The 9,641-nt window shown below is 45.2% G+C and overlaps 1 pseudogene; it reads left to right on the top strand.

Moving 5' to 3' along the window:
* The first annotated feature begins 202 nt into the window (after nt 1-202).
* Nucleotides 203-8,440, top strand: LOC136496154 (helicase-like transcription factor CHR28; annotated as a pseudogene).
* Nucleotides 8,441-9,641: the final 1,201 nt, after the last annotated feature.

Genomic DNA, 9,641 nt, shown 5'->3' with positions numbered 1-9,641 from the left:
CGCGGCCACGCGGCGCCGCCTTGCCTCCGCGAGCGCGCCCGGCCGCCATTACGCCGAGGTCGGAGACCGCGAAGCCGGCGGCCGGGCGGCGCCCATGCGCTGGAAGTAGGTGATGCCGGCCCGACGCGCCGACCGCCGCCCGGTGTAACGACGCGCCACGGGGACGAATAAGACGCGGTCGTAGAGCGCGAGGCTGACGAGCATGGTGAAGATGATCATTTTTGGCCGGCGGGATCTGCAAGTGCGGGGTGAGGTGGCGGTCCACAGTGTGCGCCTGATGGATGGCGAAGGTGCGTTGCGAGACGCGGCCGCGATGAGCGTAATGCTGGCCGCGATGAGCATTGCCGCCGGGCGGGGAGGCCGCCGTGGTGCTCTACACCACCACGCTCCGCGTCGTGCGGGGGCAACCGCGTGCGCGCGCTGCTGGAGAACCTGGGCGGGGCGGGGCGGGGCGGGCGTTCCAGGAGCGCGACGTGTCCATGGACCGGGGGGCCAGCTGTGCCTGTGTGGCCTGTGGGCTGTGACCTGGGAGAAGGCTGTGCCCCCGCGCCTCTTCGTGCGCGGCCGCGACGTAGGCGGCGCCGCGCAGGTGCTCGCGCTCCACGAGGAGGGCCGCCTCGTCCCATTGCTGCCACCGCTGTTGTCGATGTGCGCGGGCAGGTGCGCCGCGTGTGGGGGCCTCAGTTTCGTGGTGTGCAGCGGCTGAGACGGCAGCCGGAAGGTGTTCGACGAAAAATGAAGAGCTATTGGAGACCGCTGGAGAAAAAAAGATGAAAAAGATTATCTCCTCCGAAATGACATTTTTTCTGATGGTAGACTGGTGACGACAGTGGGCCGGTCAAAAAGTTTTGATATATACGAAAGTGTAGGTCATCTGATTAGGTTTGTCGAGGTGCATTCATCGCACTTACAACCTTGATTATTATTACTAATATGACAAGCAAAACCTAAAGTTTCATTGTCCTAATATGGCAAGCAAAAAAAATCTCAATAAATCAAAACATTCTATTATAATTGTATTTTTTTTATTTTGTTGTGGAGAAGACATATACGGCACGAACTTTTTATCATATATCTTTCTAATATAAATATAGATCATTAAATTATGCGCTAAGTAAAAAAATGTTGCGATATTAGGGGGGGGGGGGGGGCGTAGCCCCTACCAGCTCCACGTTGCTCCACCCCTGATGGACAACGATGGAGGTGGGAGGGGGAGAGAGCAGCAACAAATAGACGAACGCGAGGCGCACGAGGCGAGGCGAGGACCGAGACACGGTGCCCGTTGACCAACGCTGGGAGAACAAGAGGGAGGTAGAGATGGCCCCCCGCTTTGAGAGGCGCGACGACTGGAGGTCTCGGGACCTCTTGTGGGCGTAGCTAGCCTTAAGGCATTCCGGCCTCCCTGGCAGTAACAGTAGTCGAACCTCCCCTTGTTGATGTTGTCCTAGATCCACTCCCCTCCGCCTCACCACCGTGACGAGCACCGTGCTTGGGGGAGTTCCCGAGGGAACCTGGCCAGTCGGCGACCTATAATAGGGTTGTGAACTCATTGGGTCACTGCCTATCACTATGGTGGATCTTTGCGATGAACTATAACAGGGTTGTGAACGTGTTGGGTCACTGGCTATCGCTATGGTGGATCTTTGACGATGAAGGCAGTGAACCAGGGCGCGGAACGTGGAGGATGATGGAGGCGAAGCTGATTCATTGGAGCTGGGCTGGAATAGATCAAGAGGCATCATGGCATGAATCAAGAGTTCAACGTTCACGGGGGGACACCACACATGTCATCATCCATCGATACGGAAGACAGAGGCGATCCATAGGGCTAGGTGGAGCGGGGTAGTAGATGAGGGAAGGGCGGCCCGAACCTGCGATTGGAGGGTCAACCGGTCGACAACGGTGGAAAATCACGCGGGGTGGACGCTCGACTGAGCAGGGTCGAAGCGGCGCACCGGTGCGGGAAGGTATATGCTGAAACCAATTGTGGGGCGTAACACTTTATTTTGGTTATATTTTATTATTAGTATAGTATAGTAAAGATTATTGTGTTCTTTTTTTAGTGGAAGAGATTATTGTGTTCATGGTCATTGGTGCCTCGCACGTATACAAGGGAGGTCGTGGGCCGTTGCACCCAGCCCAGACCAGGCCCACCCACGTGGGTTCGCAAGCTGCAAACACGTCGCTCCTTGTGGGCTGGGGCCATGCTGTCGTGCAGCTGTTTCGTCTGGACGGCGGCCCACAGGCAGGCTCCCAAGAGGCCAAGTTTCCTTTGGTTAGTTTCCCGGTTTATCGGTCGCCGCACCCCCATTACCTTTTCTAATTTCAAATTTAATTTCAAAATGATCTCGGCCAACGGTACTCCAGGCCCCAACGTCGCCAATAAATAGCCTCCGCCGCCCTTGATCGCCACCACTCCATCCTCCAAACTCCGCCGCTTCATTCACACCCCGCTGTCTGCAACCGCACCGGCGCCGCATAGTTCCCCGCTGGGCTCCTCCAACCGCGGCGACACGCACGACGACGAGGAGGTAACGAGCCGGTGCTTCTTTCCTGTCGGTTCTTGGCTTTCGGCGATTTCCCTCCACGTATGTTATGATTTTCACGGTACATTTGAGCGGTCATGATTCGGTTTTCCACGGAAATTAAAGGGTGAGGCAACTTTTAGCAGATCAGATCACTAGGGGGGCTAGCTTTGGAATCGTCTCGACGGGTATACAGATGCAGTCAGGAGTTTTTTTAGCAGCACGTGATCATAGTCCAGATCGACTTGATTCTTGTTCTGATCGGGTCTTTTTTTTTATGCATTTGCGTCTTAGATAGATTCACCAGTTTATTTATGTCGATGCTCTGGGTAATGAACCCCCATGGCGTTTCCTGTTCCTGTGCTGTGAATTTGTGATAAATCCCCTTGGCTTTATTAGCAGTTACCCTATTTAGTGGTCCATTTTGCCTCTTTTTTTTTGGAACGGCAACTACTCATCCCATTAGGCACTGGTAAAGCCCCCCGAAAAATACATTCTTGTTTATGTTTCTGGCGGTTCCATGAACCTGACGAGCACCTACTATTGGCAGTTTTTTTTTTATGAAGCCAAATAGACATAAGATATCTGACAAGACAGACTTTACTCATATGCATGTATTGTTGCAGGCATCATGGAAATTATTAAGTTCAGAATCAGAGGGCGAAGGCTTTGTTGACTTGTGTTCAGATGGTGAGGACAGGACCGTTCTGTGCTCAGACAGCACCGTTTCATGCAGCTCAGACAGAGAAGACGATGGCTATGGTGATCGCAGCACCCGTTTTCGCCCGCCCATCCATTCTCTCAGTCTCAGCACAACTTCTGACGAGAATAGCGACGAAGAACCAATCATGTTGGAAGTCGACAGTTTTTTAAGTCACACTCCGACACTCGTCAGGCTTCATCCTTTTATAGGCCTGCCGAGAATAGACCCGCCACTGGAAAGATATCAAAGCTGACAAAGAAGGACCTGCTTCGGCAGCCCATAACTTCTGTTATTGATGCTCAAGCCGATATTGGCTCAGAAGTCCCATAGAAAAGCCTTTCCAGTGTTGATGAGAAAGTTGTTTATGAAGATGCCCTGCAGGTATGGATCTTTGGTTTGATTGACATATTGGTGCCTTGCTCAAATATATAAAGCCTGTTTGCATGTTTATTTAGTTTATTATCCATGGCACGAACTAAATTGTTTTCCCCCAAACTGTGTGCAGTATATCCAACAGGAAAAAATGGAAGAAGATTTGCCTGAAGATGTTCTGTCAGTATCACTCCTTAAGCATCAGGTACTTTTTTTAAAAAAAAAAATAGTCTTGTTATTATTTTGCTTGTTCCAGGGCTGTATTCACTTCTGTGCTCTTTTATGTTTCAAACAAAATAGCATTAGCTTGGATGGTCTTTAGGAAGAATAATGCACATTGCTCAGGTGGAATTTTGGCGGATGATCAGGTTATTTCTTGTTTCATTTTTTTTTGGAAAACTGCTGGCAGGATTATGCCAGGCAAATACTTTTCCCCAGCAAATTTTAATCATTTATCAAATTCCCTTGTTATAGGCACATAATTTACTGTGATGCAGGGTCTTGGGAAAACAATATCTACAATTGCTCTTATACAGAAGGAGAGGCTTCAGCAATCTAGGTTCATGAGTGATGATTCAGAATGTGGAATATCTGTCGGCGATGATAATGAAGCAGCGCTTGATATGGACAAGAAGGGATTGAAGGTCCATGCTAGTCGATCAAGGGCTGTTAAAGCTCAACCCAAGAAGGCCAGAGTGAGCTCCACTGCATCAAGCTTGAGGCCAACGACTAGTACAGCTGCAGGTACATTGGTGGTCTGCCCTGCTAGTGTTCTTAAGCAGTGGGCTAATGAGCTGTCGACCAAGGTTACCAGAAGTGCGGAATTGTGTGTTCTGGTTTATCATGGAGGTTCAAGGACTAGAGATCCCACTGAGCTGGCGGACTACGATGTTATCGTCACAACATACACAATTGTGGCCCGTGAAGTGCCTAAAGAAAACACTAATGATGAGGTTTCTCCTGGCAATAAAAGGAAACTTAAGAAAAATGCGAAAGGCAAGCCAAAGAAGATAAACAAACCTGGCCCACTTGCTAAGGTACGATGGTTCAGAGTTGTTCTAGATGAAGCTCACATGATAAAAGGACACCAAACTCAAACGGCTAAAGGCTGTTGTGGATTGAGTGCAGAAAGGAGATGGTGCTTATCAGGAACACCTATACAAAATAACATTGTGGACCTTTACAGCTATTTTCGCTTCTTGAAATATGAGCCTTACTCTAAATTTCGTTCATTTAGCTCTATGCTAAAAGACCCAGTCTCCAGGGATACAAGTCATGGCTATAAGAAATTTCAAACTGTCTTGAGGATAGTTCTACTACGGCGCACAAAAGGTGAGATACTGACTGCACTGTCTGCATTTTTTTACCTATCGCTTACACTGAAAAACCTGCCCAATGCATCCTTCTGCCTACAAAAGTTATTTTTTAGCAGAGGCCTCTGCCATATCACAATAACAATGAACATTGAACTGCCTTAACAAGTATTGATTTTTTTTAATTCTTTTTTAGTACTAGACACTGTTCAATTTCGTTTGCATTTGTGTGCGGCTAGTACTTTGATTTTCTGAAGGAAATTCCACCTTGTTTTGCATCTGAACTTTTAAAAATAATTCAGTATATTTGACTGTTGCTTGATTCTTCTTTGGTTGTGATATTTTTTTTCATTGATCTACTTTTGATCTATTTCATTATAGAAACACTACTTGATGGAGAGCCAATCATAAAAATACCACCAAAGACAATCCAGTTGAGTAAAATAGATTTCACTAAGGAGGAGCGGGCTTTCTATTTAAGGCTTGAAGAAAACTCTCGTCAAACGTTAAAGGTAGTTACCAGTTTACATCTTGAACTATCTTCATTCCATATTCTATCAATAAGAAGTTAATAGTTTTCCCCATTCCCTCTGTGTTGTCTTGCATGATATAAATATGTTTTGATCTCGAAAAGGCTACCCCAGAGATCTTCAATTTTGATGTTCATGAGAGCTAGCTACCCACATAAACTTTATGGAAGTTAGGTTCAGCAGTCTATATTTAAGCCAAAACAGCTCCAATACTGATACCCGATGTTCGGTCCTCTTTTATCTTTAAATATAAGTTCCAATCGCCTAGAAATTTCAGTGTGTGGTCTCTGTTGCTCATATATTGAGTTCATTTTACAGGGGCGTTCTAAAGATTTCATACAGAAAAACTACGTGCGCATCCTTGCGTTGCTGTCTCAACTTCGGCAGGCTTGTAACCACCCTTTTCTTTTGAGGGGGGAAGAATCGTGTGCCCACTCTCTACGTTTGGCAAAGCAACTTCCTGTGGTGACAGCAGTAAATTTGCTTAAAGTTCTGGAAAGCGGTGCTGCAAAATGTACCATATGTGGTGTAAGCAAACAGTTCATTCAGAATTTGTGCATGCAATTTTTGTCACCTTAAACTAGCTGCTAGCTCCTTCATTCTCATAGTATTTCGCGCTCTAGAATATTTTCTTTGTTTCATGAGGAACGAAAAGGAGGTCAGCTTAAACAAGGGGGTATTTGTGTGACTATACACAAATGATCTTCTGGATTAATTTTAGGTGAAATGTTATTTAATCCACAGCTCTGACAGTCTTTCATTTTCCTACAATTTTGCACCACCATGTGGCCATGTTTTCTGCTCCGAGTGTGTGCATTTGAAGTTATTAGAAAATAAAAGGATAATTGAGAAGGTGTGCCCTGCTTCTCCACATTGTGCAAGAGAAATAAGTGCTGAAAATCTTTTATTCACCGATGTATTGAAGTTCTGTCTCTGGCCTAATCTGGAGTCTGAAGCATCAACTAGTCATTCCATAGATGTGCACCGACCATTCTCGGTCTGTGAAAGTAGCTACATCTCCTCCGAGATCCGGAACACCATTGACATACTGAACTCGATCATCAACACGGGGGATGCCGACGATACCATGGGATCAGTTCCAAGCGAGATCACTCCTGCTAAGGCCATAGTCTTCACCCAGTGGACTGGCATGTTTGGACTTGCTGGAGCGTTCACTGAGCAGCAACCATATTGAATTCAGGAGGTTGGATGGGTCAATGCCTCTGAACTTAAGAGAAAGAGCAGTGAAAGAGTTCAACACTGACCCAGAGGTCATTTTTCTTAAGTGCTACTACGGGCCTGTTCGGCAGGACTGAAAAATAAGCCAAAATACTGTTCCGGCTGATTGCTGTGAGGGAAAAATACTGTTCTGTCTAGAAACACCGTTCACGTGAACAGTGCCACTGTAAGAGCGCTGGCCAGCCCAGCCGCAGCTGGCCAGCCAGCCTACATTCCCGTTTTCACAGTTAATTCATTCATTCATTACAAAGTAATCCATTTTCATTCTTCAGGTGAGAGTGATAGGCTGGCAATCTTGGTCTGAACATGGTAGCCGCCTGCCATGTGCTCATGCTTGATCCTGTTAGTGTTGATCTCTCCAACTTGGCCAACGGCCGAATTGGGCCTTAACCTCACGTCCTGATCGGAGGCGTCCAACCCAATATGGTTGGTGGGCCTCCGTCGCACTACGCTATAAAGAGAGGTGGGGCCGGCGGCTCTCAGTACGAGGTTCACCGTGAGCCGCCACACCCACCAACAAACCCAATCCGATCTAGTGAGGGGCGTAGCCAACGACGGGAAGCTCCACTGCCGCCTCTACACCACCACTGCACTGCAACTGACCTCAACACCGTCACAGCGACACCGCCAACCCGGACCGCATCACCTTTGCCATGGCTACGTCGAGCTCTTCCTCCAAACCCGCGGATGGTCGGTGACATCTCACCTCCCTTCCTCTCTCTCTAGATCATGTTCTAGAAAGTTTTTATCACGTATGTAAGGTTGTACCCGCTAGATCTATGTCTAGGTGATCCACTATGTCTATCAAATCCTTGGTGGAATCCCTCTGCTGAGGATCAGGCAGTTGATAGGACACACATGACCGGTCAGACCCGCCCAGTTACCGTTTCCTGTTTAACGTTCAAAGACACTGTGGAAGACCGCATTTTATCTCTACAGGTAATTCTGTCATTGATGCACTTATATTATGGGGTCCAGATTTTCTTTCCCTGCTTAGACTATCTCCAACAACAACACCTAAAATACAAGACCCATTCGACATTTGGGTAGCCCTACAAGCAAAGGGTTCAATACTCATTCGATATCTTCTCCAACAACAAGACCCAAAAGAGAATCATTTATGAAAATAGGTTTTCAGGAGAGAAGATGCTTATATTTGGGTTGTACCTCTCAGGCAACCCAAAAAATGGTCTTCCGTATAAATACTCTGTTGGAGGCCGATTTTAAGTCTCTTGTTACCCATTTTAGATTTGGATGTCCATATAAGTTACTTGTTGGAGACCGTCTTAGAGGGCATAGACTTCATTAACAGTGTGGTTTTAGAAAGTATTCGGAGCATAGCTCAACAGAAGAATGGTTTGTCTCGGTTCACTCAGTTTCAGTTGGTCATTGAGCTAAATACTTTAAGAAACTGATGTCTAAATTTCCAAAAGTTCAGTACATGAACGCTACTCCTAGATTTGTCATTGAATTGTATAAATTCTAGGGATGTAAAGCTAAAAGAGTACTAATTGTTCAAGTTGTCTCAACTCCCAAAGACAATCTGTGTGATGGCTCAAAGGTGCATTACTGAACAATCTGTGTAGAGTAGATATGCAATTTTAAACACCTTCCAAGCTGATGATTCAATGTGTGTGCTTTTTCTGGCAGGAGGGAAAAAGGAAGATGGTCGAATCTGCGCTGGGTGAGGACCCATCCGGTGACAGTCCAGCAACCCGGCTCACTGTAGAGGATCTCAAATACCTCTTCAAGATGTGATGACGGCTTACAGGATGTAAATTGCAAGGATCCTTCGTAGGGTAGGGTTGATGAATATTTATCGCCGGGATAAATATGCAAGCTGTAGGCCCGTTACTGACGAGTACGTTCAATAATTGTGCTAGTGTGTTTGTGTGCGTAAAAAACGAAATTTGTGCTGTCTATGATCCTACAGCCTTTTCGGTTGACTGGTTTGTATCGTTACTGGTTCGTAAAGAAGTACTGCTGGCTTGTTTGGGTGAGAGAAAAATACTGTTCCGGCTGAAAATTGACGATCGTTTACGACAAGCCACAGCCAAACGAACAGGCTCCTAAGAGGCGAGTGGGTATCAAATAGTGTTTTTTAGTGAGCTCATAAATCAAGATGGCATGCCATTTAATTTGGTTTCTCTCTCTAAACAAATTATTGGCCCTAAGATGATATTGGTTCTTTAGCAATAATACCACATTTGATTCTTTCGGTCAGTCTCAGAGTGAGTTTTATGTCCTATTTTTTAAAATTTCATGTGTTAGAAGCGACAAGTTTTATTTCTACGAAACTTTAATAATCTCTCTTCATCTATACTATGCTATGTGAGCTTGTTTAGTAAATGGTACTAAGAGAAATTAAAAGTCATAATTTATTTTGTATGATGTTTTTTTTGAACGGCGTGATTTTGTTAGGGTTGAAGCACGCTTATTGCCTCGGGATGCCTTAGGACCATGAGTACGATGTATATTGTACTACTACTACTACTACTTAATGATGTAAGACCATAAAACCTTACTACTTATTTTGTATCATAAATGTTATTATTTTTTATATAGTTCTATTCAAACTTTAAATCATTTGACTTATCAGAAAACGAGAATATATGGACAGAGAGGATATCTCCATCCCAAAAAAAAAATATATATATAGAACAATGTTTATTCAAACATTTTAAAGTTTGACTAAATTTATATAAAAAATACTAATATTTAACATACTAAACAATATGTATAGTTAGACTGATTATCAAATATGTTTACTACTTAATAATCTCACTGTTCCAATGATATGTCGTTCAATCTTTTTTAGGTACTAGGAGTACCTCTGTCCAGAAAATAATGTAACTATAGGTACATTCTTGGTTAAAGTGACTAAAATTTGATCAAATATATAGATGAAACCATTAATGTTTATAACGCCAAAAAATATAGTATGAAATACATCTTATGA

This window comes from Miscanthus floridulus, chromosome 12 (assembly GCF_019320115.1).
Source record: "Miscanthus floridulus cultivar M001 chromosome 12, ASM1932011v1, whole genome shotgun sequence".
NCBI lineage: Eukaryota > Viridiplantae > Streptophyta > Magnoliopsida > Poales > Poaceae > Miscanthus > Miscanthus floridulus.
Note: the sequence above shows the minus strand (reverse complement) of the source record. Positions and strands in the feature narration are given on the sequence as shown.